The sequence below is a fragment of the Cebus imitator genome, unplaced genomic scaffold, assembly GCF_001604975.1.
Source record: "Cebus imitator isolate Cc_AM_T3 unplaced genomic scaffold, Cebus_imitator-1.0 Scaffold89, whole genome shotgun sequence".
NCBI lineage: Eukaryota > Metazoa > Chordata > Mammalia > Primates > Cebidae > Cebus > Cebus imitator.
In genome coordinates, this window is record NW_016107404.1 from 1,137,876 (window position 1) to 1,161,196 (window position 23,321).

The 23,321-nt window shown below is 44.6% G+C and overlaps 2 long non-coding RNA genes across 2 annotated transcripts in view; both read right to left on the bottom strand.

Moving 5' to 3' along the window:
* Nucleotides 1-23,321, bottom strand: part of LOC108308901 — an 84,628-nt gene that overhangs the window by 28,913 nt on the left and 32,394 nt on the right. The window lies entirely within an intron of this gene.
* LOC108308900 lies at nucleotides 11,268-12,129 on the bottom strand. The gene is made up of 2 exons (XR_001827096.2): nucleotides 11,921-12,129; nucleotides 11,268-11,451 (listed from the first exon to the last, which is right to left on the bottom strand). It is a non-coding gene; the product is annotated as an uncharacterized LOC108308900 (long non-coding RNA).

The following is a 23,321-nucleotide window of genomic DNA, read 5'->3' on the forward strand; positions in this document are numbered from 1 at the left end:
TTTTTAGTAGAGATGGGATTTCACCATGTTGACCAGGCTGGTCTCAAGCTTCTGGCCTCAAATGATCTACCCACCTAGGCCTCCCAAAGTGCTAGGATTACAGGCATGAGCCACTGCACCCAGACCTAAGCAATTTTTCAACAAGCTCCTTTCCACACTGAAGTTTGCCAAATCCATGGAAGGGAAAAGAACACCAAGCTTCACCTGGGAGCCCAGCTGGGGCTGGCTCTATTCTTCCCATTCATCTGGACGTTGGATTACACAGATGACTTCGTTTTGAACATCTGCTCCCATCTAAACCCCTAAATACATGTCTGAAGACTTTTTCAGTTGTCAGCTGTCCCTCGTTTTCCTCCTGTCTGCTGTCTTCTCTTTGCCTTCTCCCTAGACTTAAGATTTAAGCAGAATTTTATTCTGCAGATGTTTGATCCATTTTTTTAATACCTCAGCTGGCCACCTTTTGCCTGGGACACTCTGGTGCCCTCCCAGAATAGAATCTTGTCCACAACCATCTCCCTGACAGGCTTCCAGGTGCTGCCCCAGCCAGAATCAGTCACCCAGGCTGCACCGGAAGCCACCTGTTGCCTGGTCCCAGCCTCAGCCTAAATCACAGTGGGGAGCCCTGGCAAGAGGCTCAGTGCCTGCCCTCTGAATTGCTAGCGAGATCTCTGGCACCCACACCAAGGCTTTATAAAACTCCACAAATTTTTCTGAGGAAGAAGTAGGCCTACACGCAGAAAACCTACATCCCATCAAAATTCCTGCTTTCAAATGAAAGCCTCAGGGTCCCACAAGGGAGAAATGGGCAGACTCCTGCATGGGCTAGAATTCTGTGGGTCTTGGGTCTCTGTATGTAAGTTGCTCAGTGAGAAGCCCCCTCTGTCCTCCAGGTATTCTGCCAGACACATGTGCTTTCTTTCACTTGACTGTCACCAGCAAATCATGGGGCTGGCCAACGGCAGGTTCTCCTAACACTGCTGGTGAGAAAAGCTGAGATCCCCAGAGGAAAAATAACATGCTCAGTGTTGTACAGCTAATTCTTGGTGGAGCGGGAAAAGGGCTGGGGTTCACTTGAACGGCTCACTTTGCTTTGCCACAGGTTGTTGGCCCTGGGTGCTATTGCCTGACTCAGATGTGACTGCATGTGCCAGGGCCAGCCTGCCCTGGCCATGTCCCTACGCTGTAACCAGACACAGCCATGAAGGACACCAAGGAGGGGGCAAGGGAGCAGAAAAGATATACAAAGGGATTTGAGTGGATTTGGTTACAAAGTTGCACCAGCCATTTCCTGGAACCTAATGGGAGCGAGTTCTGAGAACTTGAAGGGGTGGGGTGGGGAGGAGGGAGGGGAAAAAAAGGCAGATGACTGGCTTACAGGATGTGCAGTGGGGAGGAGAGATGGGCCCTGCTCTTGTGGCAAGCAACCAGGCAGGCCAGGCTCCTGGAGGCAGGAAGGGGCCTGAGACATATCTCTCCCCAGCCCTCAAATGATTTCTGCACCCTAGGGTAAGCCAACAGGACTTCCAGTAAAGCTCCTCCCAAGCCTCCTTCCCAACCTCACCCTGGGCCTGGACAGCCTCGAGGGCTGATGAGCTTCTCCAGGGCTGGTAAGGACAAAAGGGAGCAAAGGGTGCTGGTCCACCCGGATGCCTTTGCCCCAGGAGGCAGAGAACCAAGGCCCTGTGATGCTGGCTCCTGCCTTGTCTTCCAGGCCTTCCTGCCCCTTTCCTCTTGCCTCTGCATCCCTCTCTTCTCTTCCTGTCTCCCTCTGCTTCTGCCTTCATGTTCTTCTTCTTTCCGTTATGGCTTCTCTGCCTCTGCCTTCCTCTACCCGTTTTCTAGTTCCACATTGCATAATGCCCAGTTGCAGACAGATACAGAACCTCATCCTGAACCCCTGTCCACGCCTGAGCAAGTGGGGTCTGGAGCTAAGAGTCACGATGGGGCCTTCACTTCTCACAAGTGATTCAGCAGCCTCCTGCACACTTGCTCTCACTTTCTCTAAGCCCCATTTCTGCCAGGAGGGCCATGCTTGCTAGACCCAGTCACCAACATGGGGAACGCAGCAACCCCCTATTTTTCCAATCAGCCCCCACCCCATCATCACACACTTTATTTGCCCTTTTCCTTTCCTTTCCCTGTTACCCACAGGACCAAGGAAAGATGGGGACCACTCACCTACCTGTTCCTACCTCTATGACAGCTGCCTACATTGGCATGCACAACACCAAATCATAAGGCAAGACAAGGAAGCTTCACCCACTAAACTGCTGGCTCCTTGAGGGAAGGACCCAATGCCTTTAGATGTTGTGCAGCAAAGCCACCATAACTTTGTGGCCGAATATATTTATTACTTTTATTTGGAGTTGCACCAGTCATTTTGTCCTTCTAGGCCCATGTATTACTTCCATTCTTTAAAGGTTGAGAGAGCCATATTGTTAATACTAAGGCATGAATTAGTAGCTCTTGCATACTTTGGATACTCCCAAACCAACATATTTTCAATTGGGACCATCTTGGAAAATCTGTTGTGTAAAGGAGATAATGGATACTATCCCCCGTTGGGTCTGGGAGAGATATGGAGTAGGCATTCAGACAAGGTGTGTCCAACTGCTTAGTCGTTTTGCTAAAGAAATCAAGACAACGTGAGTGGAAAGCCAAAGGGGACGGAAAGCCAAATGTCATGACCGGCTCTCCCTGCAGATCACCCATCAACACTCCTCCTACTGCCTGACATCCTATTATCAATTGCAGATTTAGCTAAAAATTAAACCAAGTCAGATGTCTCTTCTCAGAGAGGCCCACAGACAGAGTGCCATCTCAGGATCATCTAAAGCTAGTACCGGAAAGATGTGTCCCTTTCTTTAGCAAACAAATCTTTTTGTCTCAACCCTTATTCCTGGTGCCTGCTGGGTGGTGTATACAGTGACTGAGTCATATATATAGTATGACTTTTTTTCTTTTTTTCTGAGACAGAATCTCGTTGTGTCACCTAGGCTGGACTGCAGTGGTGTGATCTTGGCTCACTGCAACCTCTACCTCCCGAGTACAGGCGATTCCCCTGCCTCAGCCTCCTGCGTAACTGGGACTACACAGGCACACACCCCCATGCCCGGCTAATTTTTTTCTTTTTTCTTGTATTTTAGTAGAGATGAGGTTTCATGATGTTGGCCAGGATGGTCTCGATCTCCTGACCTTGTGGCCTACCCACCTCGGCCTCCCCAAGTGCTGGGATTACAGGTGTAAGCCACCACCTCAACCTATACTATGACTTTTGAGGATGATATCAGGATAAGTTGCCCACACAGAAGCAAAGTAAAGACCCATCCAAGTTCCTTGGCCTTGTGTCTGAGGCTCCCTGAAGTAGTCCATGCTTCTGGAATTGCCTTGGCCATGCTTGTGACTAGTTTTCCATCCTGAAAAGCCCTGTCTATCTTTCCAGCTCACCCTCCTCTGATAACTGTCTGATTGTCCTTAACTTTATTGACATCTCCCTTCCTGGAACTCTCAAAGCACCAGGCCTGAATTACCCATCTGGCCCCCGCAGCCTGTTGGCATGGTAGATTGGTTTTTTATATGTCCACATAGTGGAAGCCATGAACTCTGTGCAGGTCCCCAGGAGGTTCTTTGCATGCTCCTCCACTTTTGTTGTGCTTTCTCTTCCCAAGTGACCCCTATGCGTGGCTTTTCTTTGGAGGTCTACCTTTGGCCTCCTGGAGCCACTTCACTTGCATACAAGCAGAGAACCTGATATGCCCAGGAACCTATGACTTCATGGGGTAACACCTGGCTCCCTTGTTCCAGGCCCTAAATCAGTCAGGATGTAGTCTCAGGCAACAAACCACTCCAGTTATTTTAACAGAGAGAATTTAATATAAAGAATTATTAACAGTACAGTATTAAGATCAGAAAAGGCTGAAGAGGATATTAAGGTATTGAAGAGGTAGCAGTTATAAGCAGCTAACATCCTTAGTCTGGAGGAACACAAGGGAGCATTAGAATTAACAAAATTTAAAAGCTTGAAGGAAGACACTGACAGAACTGATATGCAACCCTTGGAAAAGGAGCTGTTTCTCTACTGGGGCTGAAGGGGAGAGCTCACCATGCTGGGACCCAGATCCCTGAGCCAGATGATGGCTGATGGAGTTTCTGGGGGAGAACAATGGACCTAGTTCTACAAGTGTTGGCAAAACTGCACACTGGTATCCCTGGCTGCTACTGGAAGGAATGGCCACTGCCAGGATGAAGAAGCATTGCTAAGTGATACTGATGGGAGCAGGAAGCATAATGAGGAACAGAAAGCAAACAGGAAGGAACACTGGCCAGGCCAAACTAGAGGCTGCCTTACAGAGATGGGATTAAATTTATTCACCTACAGAAACACTAGAACCATATTACCGCCATGCATATGAATTCCAAGGACAGCTTGAAATTAACAGAGAGCAAAGCCAAAACTGAAAGACATCTTCTTGATTCAACTTGCTCATACTCTGATGCCCATGCTAAGGACTGGAACTGTTCTCTTTCATTTATGGGTTATTTTATTCTGGGAAACAGTAAAGAAGATGTCTACTGAAGACACTTAATCAAGTAGAACCTAGAATATGGAAACCACAGACCATCCTAAACAGAGAGGATCTCAGGGCTTGGCTATTACAACCTCCCCCTCTCCTCCCACCCACTAGCAGACATTAACAGATAAGGAAACAGAATCACAGAGGGGCCAAGTGATCAAAGAGTGGCCAGGACTAGCCCTGGAACTGGAGTCATTCTTTTGCTCAACAAGTATTTATTGATCATCTATTGTTCTGGCCACAGATCTAGGTTCTTGGAAATATCAGTGAATAAAACTCCCAGGAAACTGGGAAACCTGAAATGTAAGCTATACTGTGGCAAACAGGTTTTTTCTGTATCTCTTCTTACTAAGGTGCTCTCTCTTTATTACTTTAGGAGGCCTTGATTTTTCACTTATATTATCTGCAGACCTCATCACAAAACAGAATATTTCCAGCGAGTCATCGTGCTTAAAAGGGGAAGTATGGGGAGGCAATAGAACACAGTGCAATAGAAACTGCATTTTTCCCCATGCTCCACTGGCCCCCATAGTTCTGGAAACTCTAGGACCATGCCAATTTCAAACATCCTGCTCTTGTGACTAGTACAAACTAAGAACCTTGTTTCTGGATTGTTGAGCATGTATGTCCATATTCATATTTCCCTTGGAAAGAGACTGGTGCCAGGCCTGACTGGCACAACAGCTCCCCCTGGTGCACTGGAGGAATGGCCTGTCTTAGACACTGGCAGGGGATCAACTGGCTTGGAAATGCATTCACTTAACTCTACCATGAAAACAACAAACTTCTTTTTTTCCTTTTTTTCTTTAATTTCTGGGATACATGTGCAGAATGTGCAAGATTGTTACATAAATATTTACATGTGCCATGGTGGTTTGCTGCACCCATCAACCTGTCATCTAGGTTTTAGGCACCACATGCCTTGGGTATTTGTGCTAATGCTCTCCCTCCCCTTGCCCCCTACCCCCAACAGGCCCCGGTATGTGATGTTCCCCTCCCTGTGCCCATGCATTCTCATTGGAAAACAACAAACTTTTAAGAGACCTTATGGGAAACCTCAGAGATAATGGAGGAGCCAGGGTTTATTTGGGGACTTGGAAGTTTTTACGTCTATTTTTCACATTTCCAATGATACCAGGCCCATTTATTGTTTGTGACAGACATAAAGGGGATTTGAGCAAATAAAACAAGAGAAGCAAAGAGATAAAAAGGAAGACAGATAAGGCATTCGAAAATATACATGTGGCTGCATTTCACTCTTCACCTGAGTTCAAATCAAGAAGCATGGCTTGTGCTCACTAATCCAGGGGATGAACCAAAATTTAGGATATTCTGGTCTTTGTTTTTCCCTCTTTCTCTTGATCTCCACTTTTATACTTTTTCCTCTGATTTTCCTGTTTAACTCCCGGGACACAAGAGGGACAAAAAGAAACTGGGTCTCTTCCAATTCTAACAGTCAGCTGTTTAAACCTTATCTTTGTCAGAACTTCTACAAGGCACTTGGTCACGTAAATTAAAATTCCAAGAGTTCTAATATGTACCTGGGTTATTATTTCCCACATAATCATGGAAATTTGAACATGGGACACCTGGTAACCCATTTATTACATTGACACACGGAAAATAAGGGTGTAATGATGGGATGGCAAATTTAGAACCTTTGAAAACTCAAACATCTCAAATTGGAAATCTCTTGGAAGAATCTATTGTATGTTTTTTGTGTATGCTCATTTCAGCTGATAGTAGAAAGAAGCACTTTTAGAATTCAGAAAAGACAAGGAATCCAGAATGAATGTCCTTCATACATTTTCTATTCACATAGAATAGTGCCTTAACCTATCCTAAATAAATAGAGGCCTCCACTGTGCTAAAAGTGCTCTAAGCAATAAGAGTTTACAACCTCTCTCAGTCACCCATGCCAGGACATTGCCAAAGTTCACCTTTAATGCTCTCTCACACTGCTGATGGGACTATAGGTCAATGAAACCTCTCTGAAAAGCAATTTCGAAAAAACATTACCCCTTTGACCCTATAATTCCACTTTTATAAGCTGTATCCTAAGAAAATATAAAAAAATACAAACAATACTGAATAAAAATGTAACTTTTTGTATGTATTTTAATAAAAATAATTAGAACTGCACTGAATATAAGCTGTTGGTTCATAGATTATATAAATCAAAAAAATAAAATATTATGTAGTCATACACACACAGACAACAATGTTAGCATGATGCATTTTCTGTCTCCGTTTTGGTTGAGGCCCTAAAAAAGCAGAGAATAATACATCAGGGAGCAAGTATTCCTACCTATCAAAGTCTGCCTTCTAGGCAGCCCAAGAAGGGGGCAATCTTCACCCCTTAGTGTAGAGGAAAGAAATCCATTACATGCCCCAGCCTCCCAGCATCTGGAGAGAGGTGCATTCTGCAGAGTTACTCAGAAGGTCTCCAGTGGGATTGAACCCCAGTTGCTGATGACAACACTTAGCTCAGTAACATACTCTTTATTTTCTTCCTTCCCTGTCCCATGTGGCTGGTCCCCTCCCTTTTGCTTTCTACAATCTACCTCCTAGTACAAAGCCTGGACTCAAGTTTTTATCTCAGGCTCTACTGGAAGGTGAGATAAAATTAAGTTACTCCCAAAACATAATGCCAATGATATCTAAAACATAGAAAGGGAATTATGGATTTGGGATACCAAAAACTCAGGAAGGGAATTATGTACCACCCAAAGCAAGAAAACACACCTGAAAATGTGGCTCTCTGCTTCAAAGAAGAGAGGGGAAATACACTGAGAATATACGCTGGATTATTAGTGAGTTATCCTATGCCAGCATTATCATCTCATCACTGCCATTGTTACGGTCATACACCACCAGTGCAGATAGGGGTCAGTCAAGGTCCCCACCCTTCAGGGAATCACAAAGCTGGAAAAAGACTCACAGGCCTGGGAACTGTTTAAGGCAATTCCTCTCCCTAACACCATGTTCTTGCTGTCCTTGCTAACAAGAAAGCCTTAAGAGAACACAGCGTTATTTAAAAACTAATGATGAGTGTCAGGGGCAGGAGGACTATAATGTGTTTATGAGTTTTCTGTCCCAATTTGGAGCCCAAGTCACATCCAGATAGACAGCTGATTCTCTTCTCTGTGGTTATAATTCCTTTAATTTCCTCATGTATTTCAAACTACTCTTCAGGAAAAAGAAGGGATTCAGAGGCTAGCAATGAGGTAGACTTGATAATATGTGATCCCAACGAACTGAATAAAGATCCAAAAAGAAGGCTGCCCTGTGTACAATTCCACATGCTTGTCCTTGGCTCCCCTGCCTAGAATATCAAACTGTCCTCTTTACTGCTTGATAAATGTGAGCAAAAGAGCAACAGAACCAACAGAGTTGGTAGTGCTAGCTACCAAAAGTTTAGGACAGAGGTTACAAAATCAAATGTCTCCAGAGCTCAGGCAGGTTAGTATAAAGTAATGCAAGCAGGAATTTGTGGAGACAAAGGCAAATTGATGAGTATATGCCTCTTTTGAAAGATGATTCTGAGCTCAAGGCAGTTAAAATCCAGTGTTGAGAGACATTGCACTTTTTTTTGAGCCTCAAAAAAAGTTGGTTTTTATTTGTTGTTGATAGACATTGCACAGTTTTTGTTTGTTTTGTTTGTTTTTCGTTTTGTGTGTGTGTGTGTGTGTGTGTGTGTGTGTGTGTGTCAGTGTGAGACTCTGCAGTGTCACCTGGGCTGGAGTGTAATGGCACGATCTCCACTCACTGCAACCTCTGCCTCCCAGGTTCAAGCAATTCTTCTGCCTCAGCCTCCCGAGTAGCTGGGATTACAGGTGCCTGCCACCACACCCGGCTAATTTTTTGTACTTTTAGTAGAGATGGTGTTTCACTATGTTGGCCATAATCACAAACTCCTGACCTTGTGATCCACCCACCTTGGCCTCCCAAAGTGCTGGGATTACAGACGTGAGACACCACTTCTGGCCAACATTGCACATTTTTAAGAGCAACCAAGAAGTAAGATATCTAGATTTTACATGAAAGCTCCTGAGTTTTCCACGGTGGCAACTAATCCAAATGTTTTCTGCTCAGTCCATATTGGCCTGCATAGGATGTCAAAGAAAACATATTTGTGGGCTGTGTTTGGACATAAGTTATGAGAGTTATCTACCATAATTGGAGAATACATTGAAAGTGCACCATAATGGACAACTATAAAATTTTGAAAAGCAGAAAGACTAGAGAAAAGTGTTAGTTCATGAGTTGTAAATAAGCAAGAGAGACTCAAATTTGCAAGCTTATGCTTAGCGGGGCTGGTAATTTTAGATTTCTGGTCTTTTGGGGGCATCTTTCTACTTGTCCCATCAAGACAAGTAGGAAGATAGCCTACTGCACAAAGGCACCTAGAAAGAGGAAGAAGCCTCCGAGTAAAAGAAACAAGCTACCACAAAGAGTTAATGAACGTCTTAAGAAAAGGAAGCATATTGTTGACACTTAGATGAGACTCAAAGAAGAAGGATCCAACCTCCCAGGGGCTGGAGGAATACGAGGGTAGATAGAACCCTGCCAGCCAGCTCTACCTACCTCTTCCTTTGTGTGACTTTTCTGAAGGTATGATATGCTCTTCCTTTGTGTGACTTTTTGAAGTTATGACTTTTTTTGAAAGTATTCTGGTAAAAGGGTCTTTGGGGGGCACGGGGAAGTAGGGTTAGGGCATAGAACCTACTAGTCCTATCATTTGAAGGTAGGATAGCTTGAGTCTTAACTCAAGCACATCCTAAGCTGTGTGATCATAAGCAAGTTAATCATTCTGCCTGTTTCAGTTATGAAATTCAGACCCAGATTACCTTGATGCTACAACTGAGATAAATGAAATAACCATTCCACAACCTCTAGTGCAGAGCCTGACAAGCTGCAGCCTGCAGGCCAAATCCAGCAAGGTTTTACTAAAACACAGGCAGAGCCATTCACTTACTATGCCTGCTTCCACCTGCAAAGAATAAAACATGTGCTCTCTGGCCCTTTAACTCTGTAGGGGTTCTCTCAAGTGGCCCTACCACCTCGCATAACTCACAAAAGCTGCTGGAAGGTATAACTTGGGTCATGGTTGCTTACCTCATACAAGACTTTCATCAGTAACTATTGAATGTCCTAGACAGGAGATTCAAATGCTTCACATCCTGACGTTCTCCACAATTATCCATTTCAAAATTTTCTTCTAAGTTTCAGGTTTGAACATGTGACAGACAGATCTCCTGGCACTGTTAGATTTATTCTGGTTTTCTCCTGGACTACGTCTTAGACTATATATAAATGCTGCGTGTACATTTCTTAGAGTACATGGACATGTAAACAGGACCTGGCACACGGGTATTATTCAATAGTAAAACATGTCCTATGTCAAGGTAGTGAAAATAGTGAGGGTGGTGTAGAGGACTGCACCAGAATGAAGCAGAGAGGGCTACGACCTCTTCATCTTTGCCTTCTCCCTGAGGCTATGCCAGTGTATGCACAACATTGCTATAGCCTACTACTGCCAAACGTACTTATAACCTGTTACCGCAGCCTGTTAATAGCCAGAGGTATCTGTAACCCATCACCATGGCCTACTACCATGAGACGTGCTTATATCCAATGATATAGCTATCTTACCACAGCCTGCTACCACAAGATTGACTTGTATTACTACTACATACGCTACCTCAGGACACTGCTTTTGCGCCCAGCAACACCTGCCATAACATTTTTAAGCCATAGATTGCCACCTCTCCAGATCCCCACACTGAGTTTGACCAAATGTGACGATGGAAGAGCAAAAGCAATCATCAAAGAAACCCAAGAAGCTCGTCAACATCTAGGAAATAGGACAAAACCCTGGAGCCCACCTAAGTCAGCTGAACAATAAAAAGGCAGTTTCTGCATCTTTCATGTTCCAGAGGAGATAGAGAATTGAGTTTTGAGGCCCCAACCTTACAGATTAGCTTTGGTCTTGCTGGTAAATTGTTTTAAAGATTCTGGAGGCAAGTTGTGCTTAGCAGAACTTCTACAGTTTAATGGTAATGAATTAGGAGTGAGGGATTATTTGGTACTTTTCGTTAAGTTATACAAGGTTCAAATTTAATTAAACAAGGGATTCTATAAAGCTACAAGAATTATTTGATCCCAGATTGTCCAAACACTACATTATATCTAGAGTATACCACCAGGAGAAGCCCGAGGATGTTGTCCTTTAAAGAATTCCAAAGGCATATATGCCATTGTAAGCGTACATCATTGTGCCTTTGCTCTTTCTCACATTTACAATTCCTGGGCTTCATGATGGATGACCTGGGCTTGTTTTAGGAAAACAATCATCTTCATTACTGCCAACAAATGAATGAGAAGCATGAGCTGATGATGATCTGGTGGTTCACCTGGCTCAGCCTGCACTGGCCTTTAGGTGGTTTGTCAACCCAAATAAGCCCTTATTATGTGCAGAAAGCATCTCAATGTATCCAAAACCAAAGCCCAACCACAAATGTCATTAGCAAACCTTTCAAACAGGAAAAAAAGGGTAAACGACATATTTCCTCCTGACTCACATGGTAATCCCTCCACTCACCACACCCATCTGATTACATGAAGGGCTAGGGTACTAAGGTCACCCAACATCACTCTTCGGCTAAACAGTAACACTCAAAAACACCTTTGTCAGAGAAAGAAGAGACGTTTTATTTAGAGACCCTGGGGTGGAGAGGAATAATCAATGATGATTATGGTGGTCTTGGGCCTGCACCAAAAGCCCTTCTCTGTGCTGGCTGTGGGAGAGCATATGTTACAGAAAAGCACAAATTCAAGCAGCTTCTTCAACCAAAAGATTGACATATTCTGCTGACTAAAGAGACAAATAAGAAAATTAAAGATGTACAATCCAAATCCCATGTGTTTTTCACATAAGGTCCTTCCCAGCTCTGTCAGAGATTCCATCAAACACAGAGCTTCAAAGAGTTTGAGAGTCCCACCTCAAAGAGGTAGGACCAGGGTTTGTGTGATCTCTCTTTACTGTGTGGACAGGATGAGGAGGAGGCTCTACAGCACAAAAAAGACAAGCCATGAGCATGGAAAGCCTGGCTCTTCGAGGGACTGGGGGTGGGGGAGCAGGGAAAGAACTGAGTGTTGTTTTTTATTGGCGGGTGGGTGTCAGTGAGGGAAGGGATTGTTAGAGAAGTACTGGGGCCAGTCTTTAGAAGGTCACAGATCTTCGCTTTTGACAAAGGAATGACAGTTTGGGAGCTTGGCCAAGCAGGGATGACAATTCCTCAGTTCTAAAAGTCCCCTCTGTGATCAGAAAATATCATCAATACCTTGTCTTCCCATTCCTTTTCAGAAATAATTTCCCGGCTTTTTGCCTCTGTGGGGAATATTTCAGATGGCATGCTGAACACCTACATCTGCAGGCTTTTACCATCTTCTTCCGTTCCTCAACTATGGTCAGCACAAGGTTTTGGTTGAAACAGCAAGATCTTTTTGCTCCCACTGTTGTCCCTCTCTCCTACCCCAAGTCCATTTGTCCAAAGCCGTCCACCCATCATTCCCTTTATATAGTGGCTTATGACATGGGTCCTCCTGGTAAAGGGACATGATGATTGACAGCGCCTTGTCACAATGGCTGAAAGTCAACATGAGAGCTTAGTTGGGTGGTTGGGGCAGTACTGAGATGTTGGATAAAATCAAGAAAATGCCTACTAGGACTCCCTAAATCAGCTGGCTGCCTATCAGGATAGCCCGCAGGAACCCCCACGAATTACAGAAACCAAGCAAAATTCTCTTTGCCTTTCAAACACAAGTATGGCACTTTTAAAAAAGCCTTTGTCTGCTGACACATTTAGGCATACATTCCTGGTTCCATTGCCTTACTTCTAGAAAGAGCTGTTGTGGGAGGATTTGAACAATGGACACTTTTAAAATGAATCTATTGAAGTATAACTGACCTACAATAAACTGCACATATTTTAAGTGTACAATTTTGATAAGTTTCGACATAGGGATACACCCATAAACCATTACCACAAATCGAGATAATTAAGTAAGTTGTACTGTGCCCCCTTTGTAATCTTTCCCTCCTGCTCTTCCCCCAAGTTCTACTCTAAGTCCCCAAAATGTGGAACTTAAAGCTCTAGTCCAACTCATTTTTTAAATCCACTACCCCGGCCCTGTCTCCCAGAGCCCCACAGAAATACAGCTTCAACTTCAAGAAGCTTGCGATCTGGGAAGAGAGGGCATCCATGCAAATAAAAATCTCCAGGCAGAATCTGGTAGATATAAAATGCGACCAAATGCAGAATTAACCACAGAGTATAGGGGTCTTTGTTTTGAGTCTTGAAGAACAGATGGAAATTTAATAGGTGAAGATGAAAAAAAATAGTACAAGTCACTGAATTTTCTATGTACACCTGTACTTTTTCTACTTTTTAAATAACCCAGCTTGGTTAGAACGGAGGTTGCATGAAGAAAATAATAAAGGACACGGCTAAAAAGCCAGGTTGGGGTTGGAGACTGAGATATGAAAATTGAAGCACTGTAGTCGAAATATCTACATCTTGTAGACAGTGATGAGCTTCTCAGATTGAACTGAAGTATGACATGATAAGCCTTGCTTTATGAAGTTTCACTGGGCAGCAGTTTTCATGAAAAAAGAGACTCCAGCCACCTCCACAGTGACATAGCCCAGAGGCTGATCAAGGACTGCCACCTGGCATCATAGAAATGTGGGCCTCATAAAGGGAGAGGGAAGAACCCAACACACCTGGGCTTCCAGCCTAAGTAATGTGGCTCTGGGTGGTGTGCCAACCAGAAGGGTCAAATTGGCAGGAAGGTCCCAAGAGATGTCATCTCCTCTCTTCCTTAAAAGCCCGGTTTCAAACATACCTACTCAACAAAGGCTGTAGTGATTCACCCACTTCAAGAAGGCCAACTTCATGTTGAGGTCATGTCGGGTAGAGGTATGGAGGTGATCATCCAAGCATCCCCCACCATCCCTCTAATAGCCCACCTCTTACAGACTCCCAAGAGGCAGAGAACGCTACAGTTCTCTTGTCATTCTTTTAACATGAGACCTAAGGTTTTAATCCTGGGGAGGGCAACAATGGCAGAAGAGAAAGAGAGAGAAAGAAAGAGATGGAGGTGGAGTTGCATTTAAACTACATAGGTGATGCTGAACTTAATGTATTCTATTTCTTCCTTGTCAAAAAACAATTGAAGCAGAATCATTGTCTGGGGTCAATACCTGGGGTTCAAGAAGATCAGGAACACAGACACATGTGGAATGGATTAAGGAGCAGGAAGTTTAATAGGCAGAAGAAAGGAGAGACGAGATCAGCTCTCTCTCTCTCTCTCTTGCAAGATAGAGGCATCTGAAAGGGAAAAGCTGGCCTGGGGCAGACCTCAGCAGATTTTACTGGCAGGCTTGAGGTGGCAGTGTCTGATTTACATAGGGCCCATACATTGGTTCAACCAGGTGTGACATTTACATAGTGTGGAGAAGGCTGGTTGCTCCACCCTAATCTTATTATGCAAAATGAGCATTCCACTTGGCCAGCCCTGTGTTGTCTGCTCCTTATTGCACATATGGTTGGCTAAGAGAAGGGAAGATGGAGCCGACATTTTGATCATGTCTAGTTACAGGTAGCCTTTTCCTATTGGCACAACTGCCAGCATTCACCTGTGCAAGCTTCCACCTTGCTTGTCTTGTCTATGTCTGCAGCTCAATTTTACAGGCTGCTCTTTGTTAGAAAAGAAAATGTTTAGGGGACAGCTTTTCATTCAAAGGAAAACCTCCCCGAGGACTCCCATATCCTCACTATTGCCTAAGTACTTTCTTCTTAACTTCTATATCACAATCAGGTTGTCTCCACGTCAAAAGCTCTCAGACACCTAAGCTAAAAGGCTTGGAGTCTATGATCATAATTTTTTGTCTTAGAGATGGTTTCATCCAAATTTGTATAGAGGATCTCCAGCTATCTTACTAACCTCATGTCTGGCCCTTTGTGGTTTTGAGCTCTTTCCTATGCATGCATGGGGGTATGGGTCAGTGTGAGGGATGGCGAAAAGGAAGCGAAGAACATGTTGTCATGGGATCCCATTGTAATTTAAAATGTCTGAGAACCCACTAGGTATATACACATCCACATGGATCCCCCACTCCCCATCACTCCCACTAAGCAGCCTGAATAAATCCTCAGTTTGTAAACACAGTACCCTTATTGAGGACCTTTGTTTTGATAGATTATAGGGATCCACCCCTCAAGGCAAGAATGTATTGAGAATCTTCTGTGTGCCCATTTTTAAGGACCCAAGAAATGTAGAATATGTAAGAAACAGTCTTAAATTTAAAGATTATTCCAGTTTCTTACACAAGACCCCAGCCTCTCTGTTTACCAGCTTGGGGACCTTGGGACAATTACTAACCACTCGGATCCTGGAACATGGCAATAACGGTATCCACCTCAGAGGGTTGATGTGAGGGTTAAATGGCTTCACATCACCAGAGTACTTACCATATTGCAGGCACGGTCTTGCAGTAGGTAACAAGCTATTTTGGCTCTGTAACCCCAGAGTGAAAGGTGCCTGAGGGAAGGCCGAAAGGAAAAATAACAAGAACAAGCAAGACAGGGATGTCAGTCCAAACTGCCAACTTAGCTGCAGTGAGGAAGAAGAGTGAGGTCAGATAGGGGTGACTTCAAGGTCATGTGCATAACATGGGCCAAGGAAAGCAAGAAGTCCTGTCATTTTTTTAATGGCAGAGCAATAATGGTTAAATAAAAGCCCTTCTTTTGAGAAGCTTGGCTGAGAAGGGAAGGAGAGGATGGTGATTAGAGAGAAGCTTACCTTCTCCTGCTGAAAAACAAGTTCCACCATCTCTCCCCCACCCACACTCCTGCCCATACCCCCTACTGTGTTTCTGCAGGAATCCGATTGCCAAATGCTCTGCAGGAATCACCTAAGGTAAGGACAGAGAAATGAGATACTGTCCCTCGAGCGCTCACGCAGTGCCTGACGCTTCATAGTTGCCCTAAAAGTGCTCTGACCACTATCACGGCTTCCAGTTTTGCATGCCTTACTTTCAATACCATTCTTTCCTGAGTTTTCTTCTGTTCTCTCGGTCTCCTTGCCCTGCTCTCTCCTCCGAAACACCCAAAGGCTGATAAGTCCCATAACTTTGTCTCTAGAGCATCTCACCTGCTCCTGGAGATTCAACCGCACAAAACTCTACCTTGCCAGTGCTCAAAACTGCATCACCAGTCTCAGTTGCTCTTCTGGGCTGCAGATAGCACTATCCAATTTGTCTACAGGGCATCCTTGGGGACATTGGACCTGTCTGGTAGACATTTGACCTATGCAAAACTAAAATCAGGTTTTTCTGTCCACATATATTTCCTGCTCCTGTATCTACTCAGCAGTCATTCGCTATTCACTTAGAGCAGAAGTCTAGATTAAAACTTTACACCTCCACATAAGTCATGTCAGTATTTTATAACTCACCCCTTCTTCTCCAACTCCATTGCTGACTTGGGTTAAATGGCTCAATATCACTGGAGAACTTGCCATATGACAGGCACTGTCCTGCAATAGATAACAAGTTAGACTTCAAGTCTTTTGTTGATAGCTGTTTTTATGGTGAACATTAAGCCAAAGATATCACCCTCTGGGTAACTGACCATCTTCCTCTGCATCCCCTCTGTGGCGGCAGGTAGAGCACATCCACTAAAATTGAGTAGATGTTGATCTAAATCCCGGCCCTGCTGTTTAGTATTTGTAGACTCTTGAGCAATTTCCTGAAGCTCTGAGCCAGTAAGGAGGGGAACTCCAACTAGGTGTTTAGTCTCCTCGTTAGCAACACGATAGGATTGTCATTAAGCCTGAGTCCTTCTCTCTTTAGCTTAATGAAGATTTTTAAGACTGGGAGAGATAAAATGATCTGTCCACATTTGGTAATTTGAGAAGCCTGGATCCAGAAAATCAGTCTGACTAAATATTGTAGGAAATCATCCCAGGTCCCCTGCTCAGCTCTTCACTTGTAGATTGGTTGATGGACCTCATGTGGACTTTGTGACATCCCAGAAAGGGGAAGACCAAGTCATAGTGGTCTAGCTTCTTTGCAGCTGGGCCCCTTCTGTCTCAGAGCTAGGAATACAATCTTCAGGCAAATGACTGGAAAGCCCCTTCAGGCTCCTGACATCTCCCATCACTAAGTATGAGCACTGAATGTGTGCATTCAGCCACACTAGAATACAGCAGAAATGCATGTACCCCGGGACTCAGCCAGTTTCCTACAGGAGCATAGAAGAAAGCACCACTAAAGGAGAACGAGGAGGAGGAGGAGAAAGCGGGTAGTGATTGGCAAGGCTCACAGGTTGGAGTAGGAGGAATGAAGAGAGGAGCAGTACCAGCTGTGGATGGAGGATGTATGTGAGGAGGGGAGAGGAGATGGTCATGGAGCCAGTAATGAAGAGGCTAAATTCATTCTCAGGCACATGGCACAGCCTCAGTATGAAGCAAGTCATTTGCAAGTATTCATCAGCCTCCCATTATGAATAAGAGATTTGACCTGCTCTCCTGGTCTGTAATGGTGAATGAGATAGGGATTTTTCAATTTAGTTATCTGGCATGTGCCATCAGTAGTGTCTTAAGTGAGGCAGGAGAGACAGGATGGGGTTCACAGTCACGGGACCTGTGCATCACAAACAGCCTTACTTACTTACCCACCGTGATCCTACACTTATGCTTATCTGTCACCACCATGAAATTTCTAATAATTTTTTAGCAAGGGGCTAGCATATACATTTTGCATTGGACTTCACAATTTATGTAGCTGGTTCTGGGGAGACATCACTTTTTTTATCTGGAGAATGTGGAGTCCTAGTAAGTAACAACAAGGAAGGGGCACAAGATGGGGAAGGGATGGCCCCAGGTTGGGGGAGAACAATGAACAACTGTTCAGAGAAATGGCTAAACACAAACAATCTGTGGGCACAATGACCTCCTTCCCCACATAGCTCCAGCAGCACAACCTCATTCTACATATAGACCCTATAAAAGTCCCCTCCAGCCTCTGCCCTTTTGCAGACAGCCCCTTCTCTGCTGTGCTGCCCATTGCTTTCTTGCAACATAGCTTCATACTTCTTCTAATAAATCTGCCTTTCTTTACCTATGACTGTCTTGGTAAATTCCTTTACTGCCCACAACAGCAGCCCCAGCTAGTCACACCCACAGGAAAGCAGATGTCACAGGAAGTAGCAAGTAAGCTAGGCCAAACCAGAGTTAAAGAGGTAACAAAATCATAAGGGAAAATTTGGGAAATGTCAAGTTAGCCTTGTGTGCCCACCTGAAGAACTTCCTGAGACTCTCCCACTCTACCTGGAGACTTTTTTAGCCTCAGTTTTTTCTTTCCTCTCTTGCAGCATGAAGAAAGTGCATTTTCATTGTCACAGTCATCTTAGAAAACAAAGATGGTGACACAGTCTCTACTAAATCCTCAGAACATCTCTATGGTATGACCTACCACATTTCCTCCTCACCAAAAGATAAATAAATAAAGCTGCATAGTATCTGGAATTTCTTGACTAATAAAATCTGATTACTGCCATATTCAAAAGCACTTGGATCTTTCTTTGGTCCTTACTAAAAACAAAGGCTTTGCTTTGAACATTTCTCTAGGCAAGTCCTGTCTGCTCCCCCCAGAACAAGAATGTAATGAAGAATGAAGTGTTACTAAACACTTGGGACTGCAGAACTTTAGGATTTCACAGAGCAGCAAAGGATCTACTTTGTTCCTCTTATTTAGTATAAATACAACCAAATCTACTTTTTGAGATCTGCAAATATGAGAATTTTGTCCCAAAGAACAATGGGGAAACCTGACAGTGACACCGTCAAGCAAGCCTTCATTGCCAGCTCTGTCTCTCAAGAGTTTCACAACATGAAGTAAAAATATGCTTTCAATCTGCCTCTTCTTCTCCCTCAGTCGCCACCAAGAGCAGGAAGCAGAGGTTTGGCAACCCAAGCCAAAGAGGTAGGGCTGATTGTGATGCTCTCTCTTGACCCAGCCTTGGTCAGTGCAGTTAGTCAGATCTCCTATATCCAATGCACTCTACCAGCCTGATGGTTGCAGTGCTTTGAAATCATCAACTATGAAGCCATATGACCTTCACGTGTGGCAGCCTCAGCCTGTCTCTGTGGTCCTATTCCCCCTCTTGGTGGCAACTCTTTCCCCCCTTTCAAAGGGTCAGGTGTCCTAAAACTCAATGAACTGATGACTCTTAGCAGATGGAATGATTTTAAGAGGTCAAAGTCCCCTGCACATGGCTCCTAGGAGAAAAGAAAAGCAGACCTAATGCACAGAAAATAAGAAACGAGACCAGAAAGTACGACTGCGGTCCATCATTGCACAGTGGTAAGAAGCCTGGACTGGAGATGAAGAGATCTAGGTTTGAGATCTGACTTTGCCCGTGATTTGTGACTTTGTCTAAGTTGCCCTTCATCTCAAGGCCTACTTATTATAAAATTGTTCTCTAGCAATTCTCCAACTCAAAGTTCCTTACTCCAGGCGGCAGATGGATTAAAACACTTTATTCTTGACCGCATGCGGCCAAATGATTTTAATATGTGTGATATTTTTGTACCATAACACCCTTTTCTAACACCCTAGGCTGCAGCCCAGCTTTTATCTTAACAGCTAAAGGGAATTATATTTCCAGTGTATTCTGGAAAAGGACATCATTTGCTACCATGGGGATTAAGGTTAATAGAGGCAGGTTAGTAGCTAGTGGTCAATGTGAAAACTTTATTTAGAACTTTATTTAGAAAGCTCTGAAGCATACAATTTGGATTTTCTTTATGTACCATTATACCATGTAGTTTTTTTCTTAGTGGGACTTGGAAAGACAAAAGGAACAGAAGTCGTCAATTTTCAAAAGTCCAAAAGTAACTAAAAGCAAATGAAAATTTGAATGCTCTCAAAATGAGAACTTGAAAGTTGTCCAGAGTTCCTCCAGATTCATGCCCTGCTCTAAGAAGAACTACTTTTTTCCAAACTACTTTTTTCTAAAATTAGGTTCCTTCACTGTGATCACAGCAGGGCATACATGAGAGAAAAGGCAAATAGAGTGGACACTCAAGGACAGGTTTGTTTTTGGGGAGTTTTTTTCTGAGGTGGAGTCTCACTCTGTAGCACAGGCTGAAGTGCACTGGCACGATCTCAGCTCACTGCAACCTCCACCTCCAGGATTCAAGGGATTCTCCTGTGTCAGCCTCCCGAGTAGCTGGGATTCCAGGTGCCTACCACCACGCCCAGCTAATATTTTCTATTTTTAGTAGAGACCGGGTTTCACTGTGTTGGCCAGGCTAGTCTCAAACTCCTGACCTCAGTTGATCCACCCACCTTGGCCTCCCAATGTGCTGGGATTACAGGCGTGAGCCACCACGCCAGGCTGACAGGTTCGTTTTTAAGTCAAGTAGGGAAGGCACCAAGGTGCGGCGGGGAGTCCTTGACCTGGGTTCAGCAATCTTGTCTCTGTCCTGGCTCTTCCACTGCCCAGGTGCAGCCCCTGAGATAAGCCTCTTGGCTCCAAAGGAGCAGGACAAGGTGGCCCCTAAGTGCCTCCCGTGACCCCTGCTCTTGTGATAAATCTCCCACTTTCAGCGCCCAATCTCTCTCCTCCTGAAAAAACAGAAATTGTTTATGAAAAAACGATTTGAGAATGCAGCAGAAAGAATAGGAGAGAAGCCTGATGGAAAAATGGAAAAGAACGCCACCACATCTCCAGGCAGACTCCAGACCATCCTCAGAACCAAGATGCCCCCTGTACCTCCACAACTGGATGAAAAAAGGTGAATGGACTTAAGATCCTTCCTCCCTTTCGCTCTGCAAACTACCCCTTGGCCTTGATCTCTGGCCTCTTTTTAATTCCCTGCTAAAGACAGTGAATGTGTTCTGAGTTCAGAGAGCTCTGCCCCTTGGTGAGGTACGTCGGCAAGTCTCTCAGCCACTTTCCCCTTCTCCAGCCTGTCCCCAAGCCCTTTGTCCTATTTGAACAGCAGCAGCAGCAACAGTAGAGATGACAGGGTGTGCATGTGAACAGGGTAAAAGGTCCCCACCTCCCAGCTGAGGTCAACATCTGGAGAGACTTAGATTTCAGAGGATTCAGACTGAGTCATCAGCATGTGTAAGGACCGTCAGCAACTTTTCCATATTCCCTCTTAATAGGCCCTAAGTTTCAGCCTGCTGGGAAAATCCAGCCCTATGAAGGCATCCACTAGACTCCCCGGAAAAATTAATGGAGTCAGCTTGAATTGGAGAGGTGAGATGGACTCTAACTAGAGATCTGACTTCCAAAGCAGTGACACCCTAAGCCTACACTTCCTAGCCTAGGAAAGGACCAGGAGAGAGACCACTGGCCTCCAAGCCCTTTCCTGCACTGCAATCCTGGCTACTCTTCTAGGAAATACAGACACCATCCTTTCCATCCACCTGTCTCCAGGCAAGATCTCACTCAGCCCCAGGGAAGAAGAGGCTGGTAGCATCTCTTCTCAAAATGCCAGGAATTTAGTTCTCTCTCTTTCTGTGCCAACAATGATCAACATATTCATTTCCTTTCTTCAAGGGAGAAAAAGTTGAGTCCCACCAGCAAAGCTAAGGTATAAAGGAAACAGGTTTATGGGGCTGTCCCTGTTAGTCCTATGCTAGGTTATTTGAAGTCACTCATATGTCCTCTCTATGCAAAGATAGCAGAAAAAAACAATGGTGAGACAGTCAGCAGACTGAATTAACAGGTGGTTCTCAAGGAAGGACCTCATTCTGGGCCTGCTAAGGGTGAGAAGTAGCTCACTGGGCTCTATCTAAATTGCTGCTGGCTTAAGCAACACTGGGGCAGAAATGGAAAGAGAAACAGAGACAGGCAGCAGTGGCCAGTGCTCAGCCCTGCTCCGTCCTCACTCCAGGAGGTCTGACACAGGAGCCAACCCAAACACCCCCCACACCCCAGGCTTGAGTGGCCTGTGAGTCGCCTTCCCTGTCCCCCATGGGGTTTTCTACTGCTCAAGTTTCTCAACATGGGTGTCTGGAACCAGAACTGCTCCTCAACTCCAGGCAAAGGGGATTTTTTGTTTGTTTCTTCATCAATTCCCAAGTCTGGCTGCCTTCTTCCCTGTGATCTCAGCTTCTCCTTGGCAGAGCAGGTCTTTTGGGGGTAGGAAGGATTGGGGAGAGAAATAATATCCAGCCTTCAGGACCATCCAGAAAAAATGCCTTTCAAACCAAAGAGGCTGGTTCCTCTGTAAACATTTTAGCCAATGGTGTCAGGCATGAGAGGTCAGCACAGAGCACCAGAGGACCCGTTGTGAGGACAATGTTTTCTCTCTTACCTGCCTAGAAATGCCCCTGCTTGTGCAAAGTCACCATGATTGTGTTGAACTGTCAGTCCTCACAATATACCAAAGCAGCTAGACTGAATATTTACTGACCACTAGTGTGGGCCATGCTAGTACTTGTGGAAAAATGCAGTAAAAATAAAAGATACAGTCCCTAATGACAAGGAGGCTACCACCAAAGTCAGGTCATCTCAGAGATCACCTAGCCCAACCTGCTTATTTACAGAATAAGGGAGCTAACGTCTGGAGAAGTCCAGTCAGGACCAGAACCAAGACATACCACCTCCTGCTGAGCCCAGTCTAACACACGTGGCATGGCAATGTAGGCATAAAACAGGATTTTGCACAATTAGGGTTGGTTGTCTAGACTTTAAAGTCAATGTTATATGAAGAGTAAACTTTGAAGAAGTTTCAAAGGACAGTGAAACTTTGATAAGTTGGAAAGTCTCCCTTCGTGATGTAGGGCAAAATGGGAAGGAACAGGATAGTTAGAAAAATAAAAGAAAGGCTTCTTATTCATTGACCGAATGTATTTCACAAACACTTACTGAGCTTCTATTCTGTGGCAGGACTGTTTAACTCCCAGGGAATAGTCAGTGGTAAGCCCCGTTTCTCAATTCCTGCCTTCACAGGGGTCCCTGCTTTCATGGGGTGTGTTTGTAGGAGGAACAACTGGCCTAGAGTGGACAGAGAAGGTCTGGAGTGCCAACAAGCAAGCCAGCAGTCTGTTCTGTAGAACTGCTTCGTCGTGTGAGTAAAAGTGGCCAAAGTCACCAACAGAAAGTCTCCAGAGAGACCTTCCTGGAAGCAGGAAAATGGAAAGTGTCACATATGGTGACTATTCAAAGAATCTGGGTTTCAAAATACAATTTGCCATCTATAGATATCAGAGAAACTACATCCTCTCTTCTATTCAAACAACTTTTGCTGAGGACCTCCTGCACGCAAGATGCTCAGTTCTTGAATGAGAATAATGGCAGTGGAGAGGGAAGGAGGGACAAATGGAAGAAATAGCAAACGTTCCATAGAAATCCATTTGGGACTGGGCACGGTGGCTCACACCTGTAATCCCAACACTTTGGGAGGCCGAGGTGGGCAGATCACCTGAGGTCAGGAGTTCAAGACCAGCCTGGCCAACATGGTGAAACCCTCTCTCTACTAAAAATACAAAAATTAGCCAGGCATGGTGTCACACGCCTGTAATTCCAGCTACTCGGGAGGCTGAGGCAAGAGAATTGCTGGAACCCAGGAGGCGGATATTGCAGTGAGCCGAGATTGAGCCACTACACTCCAGCCTGGGCAACTCGGTCTCAAAAACAAACAAAAAAAAACAAAAAA